Consider the following 20,923-nt stretch of genomic DNA (forward strand, 5'->3'; position numbering starts at 1 on the left):
CTTTACTTCTGTGACCTGGGGCAACTACTGCTGCCTTTTAAAATATGCGTACTTCTCCTGTCCCTGGTGATTGTTATTAATACAGTTTAGGGAAAGTGGTGATAAAGATCAATCCCCTACCCAGAAAAGAAACATTAACTGCTTCTTTCATGTCTTCCATACTGAGTGAGCAGCTACAGTTTCAAATGATCCCCAGATGTTTACTACTTCTTGTGCTCAAAAGCAGTTTAGGTTTTCTCCAGAGCAGCTGTGCCATGTTGGGTATTTCTGGTTATCCTGCAGACTTCAACCTCTTGTCCTCTGAAGAAAATGTAAAGGTCAAACAGAAAGCCTGTGTGGTGTAGAAGTCCCCAGTGAAAAATAAACCAAGGATGGTCTGTTACCATTGGCCAACTTAAGCTGTGCCTCTGCATGCTAAACAAAATATTCAAGGAATTCCTACAGAGATGGGTATGTGAACATTACAAGCTTTTCACTTAATTACAGAAAGGTTTAATGATTCCAGTAAAAGAATAATTGCTGAGGTCTCTCACAAAACCCATGCTATTTGTCTGGTTCTTTACAGCAGTGCTTTCGTATTTCTTTATTCTTACTCAGAGCTTGGACTTCTCCCTCATTCCTCCTGTCTGGAGTCCTTTCTTCATGTGGTCACAAATTTCTGCCACTTTGGGATTACTGGGATTCATGTTCACTGTGTGCACCAGCACGACTCCCTGTGTTTGGGCCTGCCTTCTCCTCCTGAACTGAAATAGCTGGGGAGAGGGTGACAGGGCTGACTGGTTAAAGAGTAGCTGCACACCAGAGGCACAAAGGCATTTTCTTCAATGTGGGAACTGATCACGATATTTGCCTAACCTTGGGCTTCTGAATTATGATGTCAGACAATGCCAGTAAGCCACTGATAACAGCTGAGGAGCTAACTCAAACTTTAGTGGACTTTTTCAAAGCTTATAGACTGCCTCCAGAATCTCTGGTTATGCAGCTACAATAATGACAGAGATGGAAGTATAAAGTAATTAGTACTGTTCAAATAGATTCCAGGGCCAGTGTGGCATAATGTGAATTTGGAATCAGGTGGTATCTGTTATATATCTGCAATCAGGAGATACCTGTTATGTGTTCTGTTATTCTTGGTCTGGCCTCTGAACACAGTGTGACCTGGGAAAGTTCACTCTTTCCCATGTCTCTGAGCTAAGTGAAGATCCAGAAAACTGGAGCAGATCAAACATCCTACCTATTTTTAAAAAAGAAGGCGAAAAAAAGGCATCTCAGGAAATTATAGTACAGACAACCTAATTTGACTATCTGGGAAAACATCTGGAGAAACTATTACAATCAATTTACAGGCACCTACAGCACTGTAAACTGAAAGGCAAAGATTTATCAAACCCAAATGCTAACCTCGCTTACTTTCCTTCATTTACAACTGGCCTGGTAAAGAGTGGGAGGATTACAATGTAAATTTGCATGGCATAACAAAGTTTTGACACAGTCCAACATATGCCAAAAGCAAACTGGGAGAGATGGCCAAGATTAAACAACAGATGCACAGTTGTTTGAGGAAAGAAATACTCAGAAACTAGTTATCAGTATGTTCACTTGCACACAAAGAGATGCTAAATACGACAGTCTACCTTGTGTACATGGTGTACATGTGACAATATTTGAAGTTGAAGTATATTTTATAGTAGTAGCAAACAGTAATTACAATATTAACAATAATAAACAAGGTCACAAAAATGCCTTCCAGGGCTCATAATTTTCTGGAAACATTTAATGTGATGAAATGGATTCTTTTCTTGAATTTAAAATATTTTCTTTATTGCATTTCTTTTTTTTCTGATCAGATTGTTTCTTCTTAGAACAAACACAGAAAAGCATAAATTAAACTTACAAGTTTTCCAGTTTACCATGTCAGCTGGTCCTGTGGTCAGTGAAACTTACCTCCATTAAGGAAAATCCTGTGTGTGATTGGCAAGTCATGTAATCAGGAACCATAATAAGGAGGGGTGAACACAACATTCTGCTTTTTACATATAGATTATTCTCTAATGCCCTAGAGAGTGACTGCAGTGAGGTACTCCTACACCGTTGAAAAATGCATTGTTTTAGAGATTAATTAGTGCTTATATTAGAAAGCTATATATTACACAAAGAGAAAATAAGCTGGCTACTAAACTTGACACTCATGAGCCTTTAAGAATTTTAACATCCAGAAACAACAACAAAAAATTTCACCTTGTCATAACACTAAAGACAAACTGACTAGCTCATGCTGCTATCCTGAAGAACTACAGTGGCTGCAGAACATCTGGGCAAAGGACTCACTCCATGCCTGGGCTGCTGCACCCTTGGAAATGTTGACTTACCTGCTCATTCTCAGAAGTGTTACTGAGCAGCTGGGGAAAAAAAACACTTTTCTATTTTGTATTTATATTGATTTCCTTTGACTTTTGGTTACATTATAACAGATTAGTACATCAAGCAAGCAGGGATATCACTATAAAGTTGTCAGATAAAGCCCTGAGTAAACACAGGAATCAAATTTTGTATCTTTTTTTTTAAAGTATTGGTAATATATTATTAATCTTAGATACACTTTTTTTATATATATATAATACAAATATAAAACATCTATACCTTTACCTAATACTATATATCTAGTATACTATATACAGTATGAACCTATTACAAGACTAAAACTATCTTATTCTTTTATCCCTCTATCACTGATCTTTCAAAAATGCCAAATAATGAGTATAGTCCACCTAAATGTGTAAGCATGATGATAGCTAACAGCAAAATTAAATAAATAATATACTTCCTCCTTAGCTACTGCATACCTTATGTCTTCCCATATGTGTCCAGATAAAGTCACTATGGAAAAATGAACCTCCAGCTGTTCGGCAGTGGCTGTGTTCCTTGAATGGGACACTAAGCTGCATACCTGATCTTCACAAGTATGGCTTCCCACTGAAAGCAGCATCAAAACCAAACATTAATTGGTAGCATTTATGTAAATACATGAAAAGTAAGGATGGATAAAGGAAAAAAAGTCCTCCAAGTTAGACAATGTTTATAACACTATATAATGTATAGGTAATGTTACAAGCAAGAAGCAGAGAAGTGTTCTGTTAGGCTCAGAACACAATACATAGCAAGATTAAGAATAATAAGAACAATTTTCATTCTACTTCTCTTTCCTTTGTACTTGTCCTAATTAGTCCCTGATGGTGCGAAGACTTACCTTTACTAATGCCTAGTCCCCCTGGAAGCAATTAATGCTAATAAAAACAGGCACTTTCCAAGAGCTGAAGAGCCCAACAATTTTGTCATTGTTATAACCAGGTAAGTAAAGACAGAAGGAGATCATGCTGTACAGGGCATTAAAATTTTCTACCTTCTTGGTATGCACTGTTCTTTTCCCTCTCTTCTTGTGAGGAACATTGCCCAAAGGATTTAGTGCTGCAAGAACAGCAGAGATGGAGAAAAAAATACTCCAAATGATGGTAGGACTCAAAAACAATCTCTTACACCTGATACAGTGTATATAACTTAGAGGACGTAATGAAAAACAAAAGCCTCTGATCCTAATTTCAGGGCAGTTATTCTGACAGAGCACTCAAATAACTGAGCTGGGCTCCTCTCTTTAATTAATGCAAAGATATCAATTTGACTTAATTGGATCAGACTGTATGGAAATTAAACATTTACATATATTGTTAAAGTATTTCTTTCATGCCAAATAAGCAGGCTTAAAACTGACTTCTCTGATAATGTGCGATGGTCAAAATTAACCAAGTTGTTAAGTCTCTGTAGGATCAGAACCAAAATACTATCTGAAGGGCATTTTGAACAGACTCCATGATCTTGTTGTGAGGCTTCCACTGTCTTTACTGTGTTAAGAGGAAAGCTAGCTGAATTTGGCTGTTGTTAGTAGAGATTTTGTCAAATGGACTTACAGTTACATACAGTCTAACTGCCATTGCGACACACACCACAGCTTCCACTTGGTAACCAGTTTTGGATAGCCCTGTGTTGTCTCCTTCCTACTGTATCAGTGGTGTCATTTAGACAAAACAACTGTGTGTGTTTCTAGTATTTGCCTAAAGGGCTTTTAAATTTTAGTATTACAAGATCATCCATGGAAAGTATTCTGCAATGTATGAAATAATTTGACCTTATTATCTTTGCTGATACTGAGAAGGTAGTAGGATGGCCCTTGCATGCAATAACGTGTTCCCAATGGGAGCAGGAAGGTTTGAATAAGGCTGTCTTAACGCAGCATAGTTCTTCCAATCAGTAGCCTGACTCAACATAAAGCTACTCTTTATTCTACTGCTAAAATATTACACAGGTAAACATTTAATTATGAACAGAACAGTACCTAGTTCATATGTGGAACATTTTCATCTGTTAGCATATAAATATTAATAAATGTTGAGTTAATAATCTGTTAATACTGAATTACTATTAGTCATAGGTTTTTTCAAACTGAACTGTGAATTCACTTATTCAATTATTCCTGACTACATACAATTTTACTTTTATGTCAGAATCATGTTACTTACTGATATGTTTCACCCAGCTTGTCAAAAGCAGGTGGGAAGGCTCTGAAATGCATACACCACAGACAGAGGTCTTCCAATGTAAAGAGGCCAATCTTTCCTGCTGAGAAAGCTGAAAAAACAATAAAGTGCATCACTGATTCTCTATTTATTGGGAAAAGGCACATTTGTAAGTCTAAGAATTAAATACCAATTGGAACCTCTCTTCCATAGCCCTGAAATGGAATTGTGAAAGAGACACTAAAATGTCCATCTTGGAACTATGCTGACAATTTGGTATTCTGACTTGCTGAGACAAAATGGTAGAAAAGCTGGAAAGCAATTTCATTAATGATTTCCACACCGTTTCTCCTGCTTGTGATTAATTTTATTTCAAGTTTTCTTTCCCCATTATCAAGTCTTTCACCTTTTTGCTTTAGCACTTTAAAAGAAATCTTTCACTTACAGATTTCCATTTCTTTCCCCCTTTTTGCCTGTTTCCTTTCCCTCCCATTTTAGCTCAGGGGAAATCAATTTTCAAAATTAGCTAGATGGCTATAAAGGAGAAAAATGTGAACACAGGAAAAATACATATAATAATTGCACAAATAATTTTTTTAACTTTAAGAATTGCGGAAATATCTTCATCATTTTAAAATCATTGGCATTGATGGGGATCCTACTTTAAAAAGAAAGTCTATTGTCAATTATTAAAAATTAAAATACCGATCAGCTCAATTATAATTAATTATGGGACCACCTGGTTACTTGCAACATCACAGATTTCCTGAGTGTTCACGAGCTAAGTTGTCTTAAAAGCAAGAATGATATAGTTTACAGAATTGTGTAGGCCATCTGGTGAGGATGTCCAGGGAAGCATAAGAGAAACGAGCTTCCAGTCACACACATTAGGATTAACTGGCTAGTAAAAGCCACAAGGCAGTAATCAACAGTCGTTTCCTGCCCCTGAGAATATGTTATACCTCGTGGCTCTTTGTAGGAATTAAGATACAAGGTCTTACAAGGGATTCACCCTTCAAGGAGATAAGGCAACAGGACACTTTGAACTGGCCATGACAGGAATAGGACTTAATCATATGCATATAACTAAAAATGGATTTATGGACTTCCCAGAACAGGACCAGGTTCCAACAAAACATCCTTCTGTTTGCCCATCACCAGGAAAGGTGATTACAACTCTAAGATATTATTAAAGCTGCTGAGACTGTGGGGCTTTTAACATTTTCTTTTATGTCCAAGATTATTCAAGTGTCTTTTTCAGGTGTTATTTTTGTATAGATTAGCTTGTGTTTTCCTTCTGAATTCTCAAAGAGACTGCAGCTGCAGTGTGACCTCAACCTTTTTTTTTTTTTTTTTTTTTAAATTTTTATTACTTAGCACAGATTTTAAGATAGGAAATAATAGCAAACTTACTAGGCTTGAAGACAATCCCTAGTGGTACACACTTTAACTGGGGTATAGCTGTTAATATGTCTGTGATATAATTCCCCAAAAGTGAAAGTAAGCCAGAGAGCCTACTTACTCAAAGCAAAATAATGGTTAGGGCAAATATCCTGGGATCTGTAAAATCTACTGTTTCTAAAATTAATCTCCTTTACTCTATGAAAGAAGGCTATAAGAATTATACACCTGGGAAGTTGCAAAGAACAGTGTATTATAGTTAGTTAAAATGGACCACTCTTCCCTCCTGCAAACTTCTGAAGTCAATGGAGTTACAAAAGCAGTGGTTTTGGCCTGCAGCATCTGATGGGTGACGGGTGTAGCAGATCTTAGGGACACTTCACACAGCATTACCTAGGATATAATTTTGTAATAGGTAACAAAATAACCTTAGGGAGCTTTACAGTAAACCAACACACTTGTATCTTTGAAATATTGGGACTTTCTGGCATAGTCTGACCTATTTCTGTGAGCAGGTTCGAAACCATTTGGGCATGCTCAGCGGCAGAGTAACTGAGTCTACAAACCGCATTATTGTGCTACTCAGCCACACAACTATCCCCTAAAATACAAACTAGTGACAAGTGTAGACACTGTCCTGAGACTCCCCCTGATCTGTGCAAACCAAAATCAGCTCATAAGGATGGACAAAAATACAGCTGAACAGTAGTACACTCTCTTTCCCCCTTTCCTGTATGTCAAACCATGGTGCTTTCTTGTGCGGCCCTGTTTAAGTCTTAAGCACCAAGGACACAGTTTTAGAGTGTGTAGAAAGAATGAAGAATTGTGTTTTATGTCCACTACATGAGGTGCATGGTAGCAAAATAGATCTGCTCTTTTGTTTTCAGATGAATTTTTAATCCGTGATAACCGCATCTCATCAAACTATACCTGATTTAAGAGCTTGCGTAAAATGTATAGACTTCTAAAATAGGAAATAGAAATTGTTGAAGGACCACATTGGTACTTCTGTTCCGTTCTTCATGAAATGTTCTGGATGCAAAGCCACTTAATTGTATTTCAGCATCTTCTTCTACAAGATAAAGATTTTACTTAAAATATTGTTCACTTCTGAAGCTGAACAGCTACCTCAACACGTCCATGAATCCCTGGATTTTAAAGGCAGACATTTTTCTTCCGTGGTGAGAAGAGTGTAAGTGCCATCAGATAATACTGAGATTTCACATAGATCCTGACTGATTTCAATACACAAACACGTGCACATATACATGGCTTGTATGTTAATGTAGTGCCTTGTCACATCCCTCAGGAATGAAGGCCCTGTTCAGTGAAAGACTTCAGATAAAGTGAGCATGACCTACAGCAACAATGACAGAGCCTGTGCCCTAAGCAACTGCAGACAGACAGGATAGAAAGGTAAGCAAACAGAAAAATGTGGTGGAGATGGGCAAGACAATTGCAAAATAAAATAGGGTTTAACAGAAAGCAGAAAAGTAGAAAGCTCAGCTTGTCCTTATGCGATTCAAGCTACATTTGCAAGTGAACATGATTTCTACTAATAGAAATAAAGATCTCCACTGACAGTGTTTTACATGAAACTGGAGGATAATCAGTTATTTAAGATGGAAATAAAATGAGTGCACAGAGCACTTTGCAGAAGCTTATACAATCCACTGTAACACTTTTGGCTTACTGAACACTTCGAAACAGAAACTGAACATTTCAGCAGAAGTTAACCCAGCTCAAGAGTCCTTGAAATTGGCTTTTGTTCGTCACCCATAGATTATCTACTCTCATGACCCCTCCTTCCTTTCTGCACTCTCTTCTTTTATTATTATTCATAATCTGTCAGCAGCCAAGAAATTCCTCTGGGTTTCAGTGATGAAGTGCTTCATTTGGACTAATTGTTTCATTTACTTTAAAAGAACAAAGAAATATGTCAAAGCACATTTATTCTTTTGAGGCCACTTTTCGATATCTGTTGCCAGTTGTTACAATTTTTGGAACTGAAAATTGAAGATTTAACTTTCAAAAATATTTTAAGTCAAAGCAGCACACACTATAGATATTTACAGACATATGGTGAAGAGAGCATCAAAGTTCTTGCATTTGTGCCACTACACATTTCACCTTAAGATCACTAATCCCAGACCGCCTTCGCAGATCTCAGATATGACACCACTGAATTAAGGCTCTTCATCCTCTGCTCCCCAGACAAACAAGCAAGATTCAACACAGCAATGTCTGCTGGAAGTAGAGTAGAGGGTAAGAGCAGAAGAGAAAAAAAATAGGATAAATTGGTACAGGGGAACTGTAACATCAGGACAGTAGAAAAGAGGTAGGAATTTGGGACTGGAAATGGGAATAAACCAATACTATATGGAAATATTATTAGCAGACAGGAGGATGAAACAGCCATTGAGTAGGCACAGGTTGTCATAGGGCTTCATGCCTGAGATGACATACCATGGATGGGTAACTTTGCCCAATCATATAGCTATGCAGGCTCTTGCATTAAGCTTTAACTGAGCTATATTGGCTAAATAAATGCGACGGCAGGTTTCACTCTTTACTTCAGTGAAACTGCACCTGCTTAGTTTCAGTTTAATTTGGCGCTCAGTTTCTTCTTATTTCTTCTCTTCTTGGTACAGATGATGGGCCCTCTCCCATCCTGGGTGAAGGGAAACATGGATTATAAATGCTTACAGAGGAAAAAAAAAATTAAAATTCATTAAAAATTAAAGTTCATCAAGAATTATCTCAAATTTAAAAGAAGAGTTTGACAAGGGCTATAGACAAAAACCAGGCTAATAGAAGAGTAGGTATTTTTAGGTATTCATTCCCAAATTCTGTTTCAGGGAAAACTGATGTATGTGTCAGCCTGGCCAATCATCTCTAACTGGTGTGCTGGAAAACATTAAACTATGTGTTCACCTGATACTGTGCATCATGGGTTGTAAGAACGTGGTTCAGGCTGAGCATGCTCTGTTTGTCAAAAAAAAAAAAAAAAATTTGGAAATCATTATTTTAATGTGTACTTTTCCTTTGGCTGTACGTGCATTGGTATCCATTTAAACTGTACTCTAGCCTCCCATCCCAGTGCCTTTGTGGCTAACAAATTAAGACTCTACTACCAAGAGAATGTAATGTACCTTTTTACTGTGAACTTTTATGGCATTACTTCCTTATTATATCAGTACTCAAGAAGAATGTTAACAGCCATTTGAACTCAACTATTTGCATGTTTCTGCATACTATACAGTTGTTAAGGGAATACAAAATAAACCTCTATGTTATACTTTCTTAAGCTGAACTTCTTGCCTCACTGACAACAAGCCACCTGTGAACCTAATTCTGTGATATATTATAGGCTGTTGTGCAAGACTGAAAGGAGTTAGTTTGGTGCTACAGCTGATTAACCCTGAGACAAGTAGAATAAATAAAGGAAAGAAGACTTAATTTTCACAGTTTACAATTGTGGCATGTACCCTGATACTACACACAGATGAAACTTAATGGCTTTTATTTATTCTTGTCCTTTATGGACAAACCAATTAATGCTATTTTGTGAAGCATACTCTACTTGCCCACTGTGTCCAGCCTACTGCAAAAAAACAGTTCCCTTTATTTTGATGTACCACCCTAGCATGATCTCTTAATACATCATATCTTCAGGTGATGTGTGCAGTGGAGTCTGTGACAGCTGTTAAATCAGTATTTATTTCACTGATGCAAGACACCAAATGGAAAGAGATTGACTTGGTGTCCTGGGCATTCTCCTAGCCATAAAATGTGACATACTGTGCCTACTTAAGTATTGCTACCTGGAGGAGTGACAAGTTTAGGGGGAAGATGTATCATCGCTATCAGCTCTATTGTGCAATAAAACCTATGTTCAAGTAATGGTGCCTGCATACAGCATATTTAAACCAATATTCTTTTAGTTGGAGTAACTTGAAGAGTGTTTCTTCTTTCAATGGTCTTTCGTGTTTTCTGGGAGATTTCTTTCAAGGATGTTATCAAGTAGAAATAAGTTTACACATTATTCCACTGCTACATCTGAAAATAAAGCAGCTCAATAAATTGGAGATGCAGCTGGTAATATCCACAGTTACAGAAGTGGCTGTGTACTCTGAAAGTCAGCTGCAAAGTTTTCAGGGATATGGACACATTTTCTCCTTTTTAGTATTTACCAGCTTTAAGATTTCTTGTTTGTTGTCTGTCAAACTAATATTTAAAAACAGAGGACACTTGAATTTTAAATGGAATTACACTGAGAATTTGCCTGTCACTCTAAAGAATAGATTTTTTTTGTTTGACATTTTTCTTTATATAGGCCAGAAAATAAATAGTATACCTGCATTTTATGTCATGTACTTGGGCATAGTTGTGTAAATATTGCTTCTCTTCATCTTGAAGCCAAACAGATTGTAGTTTTTGACTTAATACTTGAACAAACCTGAGGAAAAGCTCTCATACAAGCAGTTCTGTTTTTTCCTGGGAATTCACAGTGAACCTGTCTTTCATAAACCATTCAGGCTGTACAAAGACTTGAACTCCACCTCATACTGTAAGGTGCAAAGATTATTTTGATACCATAAGATAAATGGAATGGAGCTGTCCTGGGTCTCTCTGGTAACCACAAGATGATCTTAGGTAACTTGCTTGCTTTAGACACCCAGCCCTCAGATGGCCAACAGCAGATAAGGCGAGTCCCATACAAGAGCAGCCCTTTCTCTCTTCTTATGTGATCAGCTGAAACTTCAGTGCATATCCCCAGCCTATTCCAAATGTATTGATGCATAGGAAGCTAAGTTACATTTGAATGTCAGTCTGATTTCAAGTTTATAGTTAATACTGAATTAAAATTTGATCTGATTTGCTAATTTATCATTTTCTGTAAAACCTGTTAATGTTTCAAAAGGGATGTATGTATTAATTCTCAACTCTAATACTAAAGAAGTACCTTGCATGGGTTGAGAAACAAACAAATAGCTGATATTGATGATGGCAGGACGAAAAAGAAATTCCAGTACTCATCATCTCTCCAGCAGCAGCCTAGAACCCTCCTTGATTCTGGGCCTGCTGGCCAGTCTGAAGATTTCTCCACAGGGCAGAAGAAGAAAGATTATTGAGTACCTAAATCATCTTCCCCCAGAGTACGTCCCATAAAGTCTACTTATTGGAAAGTGAGTTCTGTGGAGGCAGATCCTCTAACACCATGTTTTCAAAAGTATTTACTAAAAGTCCGTGGCTGAAATTCAGGACTGCAATTCAAGACCACATTTACAGGCATCTGACAGGCATTGTATTCACCATGACAAGCAATGCATCTAAAGGAATGAACGCTACTTCCTCCAACAGACCACCATCTTTGTAATCTATTAACCTACTCTCCCACATCACCCCTTCCCTCCTGCCTTCTACCATTCCATATTCCCATAGGCAAGGAAATACTGAACTTTTCACTTGCTTTCACTTCTCTAGCTTCATAATTTCCACCAGCTTACTGTCATCAGGTTTACTCAAGGCAGCTCCCTCAGATCAACCTTTTTCTGACAGAGTAGAACCAAGAAAGAAACCAAGACAGAGCCTAAGGCTTTCCTGGCAAGACATGCTTCTCCCATCTCAAAACCTTGCTGAGCACAAGGTGTTTCCTTTTAGTCTTCATTCACATTACTGTAAGGGTTTCAAACACATAATTTTTGGTACTCTGGTACATTACAACTTCTGTGCAACTTTTGTTCCAAGTCAATAGGTTTTGTTTCTTTTCCCATTTCAGACTCTATTCCTGCCTCTTTAGTGTCTGTCTTTCCAGGCAAATAAGTAGTTTCCCTTCACTACAGTTTGTTGGTTTTGTTTTCCTTCTTTTTTTGTCTTTTGTAAAGCCTGACTCTTCATATTGGTGTCCTTTGACTTGATTCCACACTTTAGCTTGCTTCCCAGAATATCTGCAATGCTTTGATCATTCTCTTCTCTCCCCTCGTTATTCTGTTCCTCAGCTGGGAGCGATATATTAACACCAGAAGCTTTTCATTCTAGGTAAGAGGGCAACTTTCTCCTTGGAGACACTCTCTGTCCTGTTCAGTTTTACATTTTGCCTTGTTATTTATATTAAATTGACAATGAATGTTGACTACTCATGGAAATTGGGGACATAATTCTCACTATAAAACATTTACTGGAGTAAACTCAACCCAGCAAACAAATTGATGTATACAAGGGGAACAATATAAAACCTATCAGCAGGGCACAGGTTTATTTTATGCAGATGCACAGTTTGCATATTATGGGACTCAACAGCACTCAAGTTTCCAATAACTTCTTTTTTTGCTTGACCAATTTTCTTCATTACTTATAGGTCCCTGCAGAATTCAGAGCTGTTATTACAAACATATACATTACAGAAGGATCACAGCCTGACATGCATAGCTTTTAATAAGGTTTTCATCAGCTGCTTTTACTGACATTTTTTCATTTCTTTCACCCTGCTTTTAATGTCTTAGTCTTCATTCGATACTGTAAAACAAAAGGAGTGGAATATTATCACAGAATGTGTTCATGGCTGAATATAAAAATAATCACACAGTACACCTGAAGCATGAAGGCTCTGTAGGCAATTTCTGTTCCTGTTTGCATATGCAATCTATGCATCTAGATGGAAAAGTTATCCTCTTTTCCTGTATCAGATTAACCCCATTTAAAAAAAGCATTCTCAAAGCTTAGATACCTAATTGAAAATAATCCATACTGAGTTTTAAGTCTAAGATTCAAAAGTAAGCATGCATATTTGTGCAAAGAATTTTGTGAAATCTTCCACAACTTGCACTTGTGAAACTGTACACCACAAGTTGATGTTCAAAACTCATTCCATCTCAAAGGATATGAGCCAAAAGAAACTGTCCTTTTATCACTGAGGAGTGCTTGTGATGTTCTAAATTTTATTATTTGAAGTAACAGAGTCAGCAAAAATAAGAAGCAGTTCTCTATCCTACCACAGATGTCAATAAAGTGAGTGCCTGATGGTTGTCAATTCAGGTCCATCAGGACCTGAGGCAAGTTTATTCTGGCTCCAGGACACAGCTCTGACTCATACCAAAGCAGCGTATTTTAGGTGTGGCTACATTTACTAAAGAGTGATCTGTACACAAAATCAAATTGTCATGATCCAAACATTTAAAGAAAAGTAAAAAACCCCTGCTCATTTTCTCAGCTCACATGTCAACACTAGTGGTGAGATAATCAATGGGATGTATCTAATATCCCTGTCAGCCAACCTTTCCCAGCAGAAAAAAGGTTGAAAGAAGTTGGAGGACATTTCTTCTACAAGTTTTCTTCTTTGGTGTGGGGTACAATTTGTGTTCCCTCTTCAACATGAGATGCTTCATGATATGAAGGGGAGAAAGAGAGTGAAGCTTCACAGTTTGTGGTCAAAGGAGGTGAAAAGTAAGCTTGCAGCAGGATCATATCAGTAGGCAAATACACTTCTACTCACTTCAGTGGATTTCTATCAATGATCATTCTTACTAAACCTCTTTTCCTTAGCTCACAGCTTAGCTCTGATGCATAGGGTTGGCTTTGTCCCAGCCACACTCTACCTCCAGCAGCTATGATAGATGAGGGATTCAGATTCATGACCCCTTTACTTGCATTTCAAATAGGCTACAACATTCTGGGCAAATCCGTTTTATTTTTTCCATCCCCATAAATATCAGCAGGCACCATGAAATCTGACCTGCATTAGCTCAGATCTGATACCCACCACTGATGCACTGCTCGCAGCACTGCCAGAAGAGGTTTATGTTGAAGTGTTCAGGACAGCTTTACAGATTGAAAATGCCAGTGCCAGCACGCCTCAAAAGAATCTCAAAACTTGACTGTTGGTACAATAAATCTGAAGAAGATGTATCCAACAACAGCACACAATGAAGAAAAGCTGTGGAGGGCGGGGGGGAAACTGGGAGGAAAAAAAAAGGCTAAAAAGTTGGGAGTTGGTCTTCACTGTTAGGAATATTGCCTAATTTTTTTGTCAAGAGCTCTCCATTCATAGATCATGCAGGATGCTTAGTCTCATATCTATAACGGTGAGGGAACACATCCAGAAATAGTCAGAAAGAGTCTGTCAACTAAAATGATTCCCAAATGCTCTGATACCTTGCAACCTGGCAAGTAAACCTGATGCCTACAGATATTCTTCTTAACATCTAGTGGTGTGATGATTCTGAGCACGTGCTTGTGCATTCACACTCATAAAGACAGGATATTGCCCATCCTGCTATGTTCTCTAAAGCAAAATTCAAATAATGTTACCAAGGATGGGACTCTTGAGGAGTAGGTTCACATCACTGCAATACTTCAACAAAATTACAGCTTTACATTCCTCTTGGCTCTGGCTGTACTGCACAAAATCCATAGGGCAAAGGAGGAGGGGGTTGAAATTAAAAATAAATCACCTGAAAATTCAGAAGTGCTATGTTTCTTAGAGCAGTGAAGCATGCCAAAAGCTGCATGAAGTTGTCCCACTATAAAAAGAATGAGAAAGGTCTGAAAATTTTCTTTCATCACTGGCAAATTCTGACTGATAATCAGGAAAGTTATTAGTACACACCCATATATACACCTACCTACTGTACTTTGGAAGTGAAATTCAGTAGCAGATCATTACACTGAGACCTAGTATCAGTGCATAATCAGAAATTAAAAATATCCTTCTTGCAACAATCTAACTAGATTGTCACAAAGAAAGATGTTTTTTAAAAGGCCCAAATTCCTACTTCGCTGATCATTTACTCATGCAAGAAGCCATCCTGTGTCTTAGCCTCTGTTAATATAGATATTAACAGTTAGATCCCAGATTTCGTCTGCCTGTGATGGAGCTCTCATAGTTACTAGGAGCACTCAGTGAAGTTATTTGACAACACTTTGCCCATTTGTCAGAAGCAGTAGTATTTTTGCTGTGGCATTGCATCTACTTAAGACTGCCAACTATGCTAAGACATTTCTGCTCCTACAGTTAGGTCCAAGGCTTAGTAAAATTATATGCATATTTTGAGTGTGTTTTGAGTCAGCTCTGATTGCTTTATGCTCTGGTTGTATCATCAGACAAAAAAACCCAACCCTAAAAATAGTCAAGAAATATATATTACTTACTTTTTTTAAAACCTGCAATTTACAGTGACATTTAACTCATCTTTCCAGAGCTGCAATTTGACAAGTACGTAATTGCATTTGACCAGTGATAATCATAGAGACAAATAAAATGTCACATTTAAGACAACCTTTCTTAATTGATCTTTGCCTGCAATTATTCATTATCTGTATGTATATTATTTACAATGAAGAAACAATTTATAATAGTCTTCTATGATTACATCATATTTTTCTAAATTAAAAATGATGTCGCAAGTTGCTTAGTTTCTTCTATCCCAACTCAACAGGTGTTTTGAAAAATAATATATGAAAATTTGGCCTGAGTGAAAAGGAGAAGATTCAATATCAGAGGCATAATATGCTGCTTTACAGGAATTTAAAAAAAAGTGAACTCAGTTTGATCTTGTGAATGCATTTTGGCTAAAACAAAACATTGGCCTTTTCACAGCTGCCATGTGACCGATTAATAAAAGACCTAAGCAACAGAAGTAGTTGACTTCATCATAATGAATGCTAGTCTGCAAACAGAAATCATATAATTTCTGGGATTAGAGCTGAGTTCTAGATTCCCTATTTTTAGTCTTTATTCCTTCTGTTTGGGTTTGGTTTTTTTAAAATCTTGCTTCCTTTAGTCTAAATTCCATTTCTTCCTGATCTTTCTAAAACAGTGGCATTATAGTGCAAGTAACATAAAAAGGACAGCAGAGAGCAAGGTCTATAGGGACTGCTCATTTCCCATTGTCTTCAATTCTGCCAGGTAGCACAATTTTGACATGGCCGTCATAGGCCAGGCCAAATACTTGTGAGCATCTGAGGTGACTTTAGCCACCTGCATTTCAACTCATGACTCCCATTGCTTGTGATGATAATGATAACGCTAAGCTTTCCTCTTTAGCTCAAGTAAAAACAATGGATGCATTTTATACCTGAAAACAGCTAAATCATACTGATATGCAAAGAGCCACTTAGAAATACCTTAGAATAGTTATTTAGGCAACCTGTGACTGAATGCTTACTTATCTCTAAGAAAAACTTCGACTGCTAATGGAGAAATATAACCTGCTTCCCTAATTTGTTCTCCAAAGATCTTTGTCTTCCATCCCCACCCTTATTTTAGCAATTAATGAAGTCAGTGTAAGTCTTTCCATTGATTTCAGTGGTCTACAGCAGAAGGTTCCAGCCCTGCCTCTGGGAGCTGCTTTCAGTCTTCTTTGCTAAATGGAATTTTTTAGCTTTGCAGCACTACATATTAATTTATACCACCATGTCTGGCAGTCTACCTGGGGGGCAGAAAGGCTGTAATTTAATATTTTAAGGTATATTATGTTCATTAAATGATGTGTGTACATTAACTGAATGTAGAAGCTAACAGAAATTAGTTTTTATATAACAGAGTACAGTATAAACTAATGAGAAATAAAGGAATGTTAGTCACCACAGCATAACAAAATATTCTCACATCTACACTTGCCCCTGGAGAATTGTTACCTCATGCTCTGTGTGATGGATGTCTACCAACAGTGGGCTTTGTTGTCTGAGGTGACTCACCTGGAATTAGTTAATGCTTCTAAATGAAGCCAAGGAATGTTAACATTTTAAAGAGCTCAGTGATACAATAAACCCTTACACTGGATTTACAGTATTGGCATCACATTTAATTTTAGTATCTGTAATGTTTTTCTATTTTATGTGTAGAAAAGTGGCAGAGGGGTTACAACTAAATTCTAGAACATCCCTACACTGCTATTAAAACCTCTTTTTCCTCCTCTAATCCCAAAGCTAAAATTACTTTGTTTTCTGTATTGATCCACCGTACCTCAGGATAAACAGATATGTATCTTTTAAATTATATTCTATAATATGCAAATTGGCATGCCACATAAATGAATTACTGAAATGACTCAAAAGTAAATGGAAGAACAAAAGATTCTTATATACCATATTGCTATTCCTATTGAATATTAAACACCTGATTTTTTCATGCCACATTTATTCCATCTTTAGTGTACACTCATTAGGACAGACAATTTCTTACAGTATGTGAAGGCAGCAAATACTGTAAAAATTTGCATGCAGTAAATTTACCCAATAAGCATTGGGAAAGATGGGCTGGACCTAAAACCTATTGAAACCCAAATGAGTATTTCAATTCAGGTTGCTTTGGATCAGTCCACAAGTCCAAACTACCTTTTGTAAATAAACATTTTCAAATATTAAGTCATAAAATACTCTACTTTCTCGTTCGTTACAATATCGCTTTCCTTACATTATTCACCTTCCAAATTATGTATCTATATATACATATATACACACACACACACACACAGACCCTTTCCCACAAGAGGGACTTAATATATTGAAACATTATAGCTTTCTTAGTATGCTTCATACTCTTCCCTATTTTGCTAGTGCCTCTAATGGTCTATTCCTAGTCATTTTTTAGAGACCAACTAATCCAACTGCACCTCTTGCTAACACCAGATCTTTAGAAATGCATTATACTGGGCTCTCTGAAATTCATGATTCCTCTCACCTTTGAATGAGATTCAGTTTTCAATGGCAGCTCCATGTTCTCACATCAGAAAAAGAGATTACTCCCTGAACATACTTAGGCTTCATGCATCAAATACAAATATCTAGCAGTCCCTTGGAAATTGTATGCTACCATACAACTATGAAATGGATTTTTCTACAATGCCAGCGGGACCTCGCATTTTTAATAGCTTTCTGCTCCAGTAGCCCTGGAGAGGAAAATGTTCAGGTATTAGCAATAAGCACTATTAATAGATATTCACTAATCGTAATATTCCATGATATGATACTTGAAGTAATACACATTCATGTAGGCTTCAAAACCATGTGCCAAAGAAAGCATTTAACTTCCACCTGTACTTGTATATATTATTCACATGACTGAATGTATAGAACAGGATAGTACCAATGAAAAATTACTAAACAAGTAACTCATTAACCACTTACATGTATAATCATTTACTGTATAGTAACTATAACACAAATTTCACAAATTTAAGCATGGCAGACAGCTCTCCACCACTACAAACGTATTCTTACATAAGCTTTCAAATCCCTTTGTGTGTGATCTCAAGAGTCTCTGACCCTCAGAAGCTATTTTATTAGGCAGTCAGAATTTTCAGATATTTTTCTGCTCAAAATAAAACAAGAAAATAAAACTCAAGTTTGATGTATTTTTTTAGATCAAGAATAACAGAGCAAAAAGTCAGTAAAACACTAAGATTAGTACCTAAATATTACAGAACTACTTCCTTTTTCCCTGGCTTTTTTTTTTTAATTTGGAGAAACTTCACCCAGTGTAAAATAAAATCCATTCTTTTCAATCTGGAATAGAACAAGAAATTACCTACTATATAACAACTAAGAAGCCTATCCGATTAATGAGGCCTCTGTGAGACATGTCAGGATTTATCTGCCGGTTATCGTGGAGGGCAGTGATGCTGATGGAATGTGAGCACAGGTCCTGCCACTCTGACCGCAGCACCTTTCCAGACCTCATCCCGAATGGAAACAAAAAACAGTTGTGACCATCAGAAATCTGATTAATTGAGAGTGGCATTCTGAGCCTGGTGCTGGTGACCCAATGACTGGGAATTGCCCTGGAGGTTTAAAGTCTCATGTCCTTCCCAGGGTAGCAGTCACACATATAACTAAACTGCCTAGTTAAATTACATTAGCCAACTACTGTTTACAAATTTCAGAATCACATACGGTCTGCCCATTGTTTGGCACAGATAAACACAATCAGCCCTGGCATTTGAAGCTGCTGACAGATTGCCAGCCACTGGTGCAGATGGTGGCAGCACAAGAGCGCTAATTACCGATGACATTAATGATGAGGTAACCTGTCTCTCTTCAGCTAATAAACAGATGGAATGTGTTTCCTATTAATTTTTTTTCAGATAACAAATTGTTTAGCTTTAATGGTAGAGAGCAACAAAACCAAATTATCTGTTCTTTGGAGAAATTTGTTTTCCGCTAATTGCTCTAAACAATCAATAAAAGAATTACAACTGGCATTATCCCACTGAGAACAGAAGCAGAGAAGTCAAAGTCAATTAGCTTTCTACAGTACGATGCACTCAGATGGAAAGAGTCATTACAACAGAGTGTAAAAGTCAAACGATAAAGTATGCAGTTCGTGAACAAAGCAGACTTGCATGGAAAATCTAACAGAGGGCTTTTACATACCTGTCAATTCTTCATATATCAGAAGATATCTTCATATACCTTCATAAAACCCAGTTTTTCTTTAGATGCTTCCAAAAAAGGGTAAAAGACAGGTAAGATGATGTCCTTGGATCTTAGAAGGCTCTGTGTCTTAGGAGCGCGCTAAGGCTGTAAAGTCTTCAGAAGTCATGACTGAGAAATGTCTCATCTACAGAATAAAAAGAACAAATAACCAGCTCAGTTTTCTGTCAATGTTCCATTAGTACAAATACAATATAGAAAAGCTGAGGACTGCACAGTGGCTAGTGAAATATTATGCAAGTGGGCAAAATAGCTGCCCTAGTTAACTTCCCAGTCTTTTCTCCACTATTCTGAAGGTGGGGGGTGAGGAGCAAGGAATAAAATAGGGCAACTGTTGCTGCCACATTGTCAGTGCTTAATACAACGCCCGTGCTTCAAGTGAGGAGACAACTTCATCAGGACTGGGACTCCCTGCCTTGTGTAAGCACCAGATACCAGCAGTGTGCTGAATGACTGGAGCATCCATTCTCTGAGGCAGGACTTCAAGCTCTTGCTAAGTCCCTGAAAGTCCTGAGAAGTCAGATTCTTGTGTCCCGCAGGGCTGTGGCTCGTGGCCCTGCTGAGCAGTGCCTCTCACCAAAGCCCACAGCCTGTCCAGGAGGAAGCAGCCAAGAGGCAGTGGCCCCCATTCTCTCACACACTAGCCAGCTAGCAGTCTCTTGGCTCTGTATGCACAGAAACCCCTGCTGTCCCGCTCCGGACAGGACTGCTGCACAAAAAAGTTGTGATATCCTGTTTCAAAATTGAGAAGAGGTGATGTGTATTTTTGCATATATCCCCATTTCCCCCACCATGGGTTTATGATACAACATATATACATATATATATATTTATACACAAACTGACTATTTGGGTTGAATATTTTAACTAATAGCAATTGGATCAAGGCAGCAACTATGTAGCAAAGACAAGTCACCTTCCCTGGAGGTATTTAAAAGTTGTGTAGACATGGCGCTTAGGGACATGGTTTAGTGCTGGACTTGGCAGTGTTAGGTTTACAGTTGGACTCGATCATCTTAAGGGTCTTTTCCAACCTAAATGACTCTATGATTCTATGACCATCTGTATCAGAAAATAATTCAGGCACATAAGATTCAGACACATTCTGCTAGAATAACTTCTCATTGCTGTTTTATCTGATTTTCCTCAAATGCATGGAGCTTTAGAGTTACTTTTAATTTTTTAAACATTTTTCATGGATTATTTGCTGGTTCCAGTGCATTCAATTAAGAAAGTAACATTTTAACCCACTTGGTATTGACCATAACTCACTTTGTGTGTTGGAAGAGTCAAGTGCACATTAGCTCACATTAATTCCTTGCACCCTGCAGTTTCTCCACGGTGAAAAGCTTAGTAGCATGTATTTTGCCCTGGAAAACTGAAATCATAGAGCTTTACATGAACCCTTGACCGATTTAACCTCTCTTGGGCTGAGATCCTGACTCTTCTAGTAAGGAGTGGTTAAAGAGCCAAAGTGCTCTTGCACAGGCTACTTGAATGACAGTGCTTGTCTCCCCCAG

At 37.6% G+C, this 20,923-nt stretch overlaps 1 long non-coding RNA gene across 1 annotated transcript in view; it reads right to left on the bottom strand.

Moving 5' to 3' along the window:
• Window positions 1-20,923, bottom strand: part of LOC138688716 (uncharacterized) — a 114,000-nt gene that overhangs the window by 40,950 nt on the left and 52,127 nt on the right. Inside the window, exons 4-6 of the long non-coding RNA XR_011327600.1 lie at window positions 19,344-19,530; window positions 4,572-4,680; window positions 2,844-2,973 (exon numbers count right to left, since the gene is read on the bottom strand). This is a non-coding gene — a long non-coding RNA (uncharacterized lncRNA). The remainder of the gene's footprint in view (window positions 1-2,843; window positions 2,974-4,571; window positions 4,681-19,343; window positions 19,531-20,923) is intronic.

The sequence above is a fragment of the Haliaeetus albicilla genome, chromosome 1, assembly GCF_947461875.1.
Source record: "Haliaeetus albicilla chromosome 1, bHalAlb1.1, whole genome shotgun sequence".
Lineage (NCBI taxonomy): Eukaryota > Metazoa > Chordata > Aves > Accipitriformes > Accipitridae > Haliaeetus > Haliaeetus albicilla.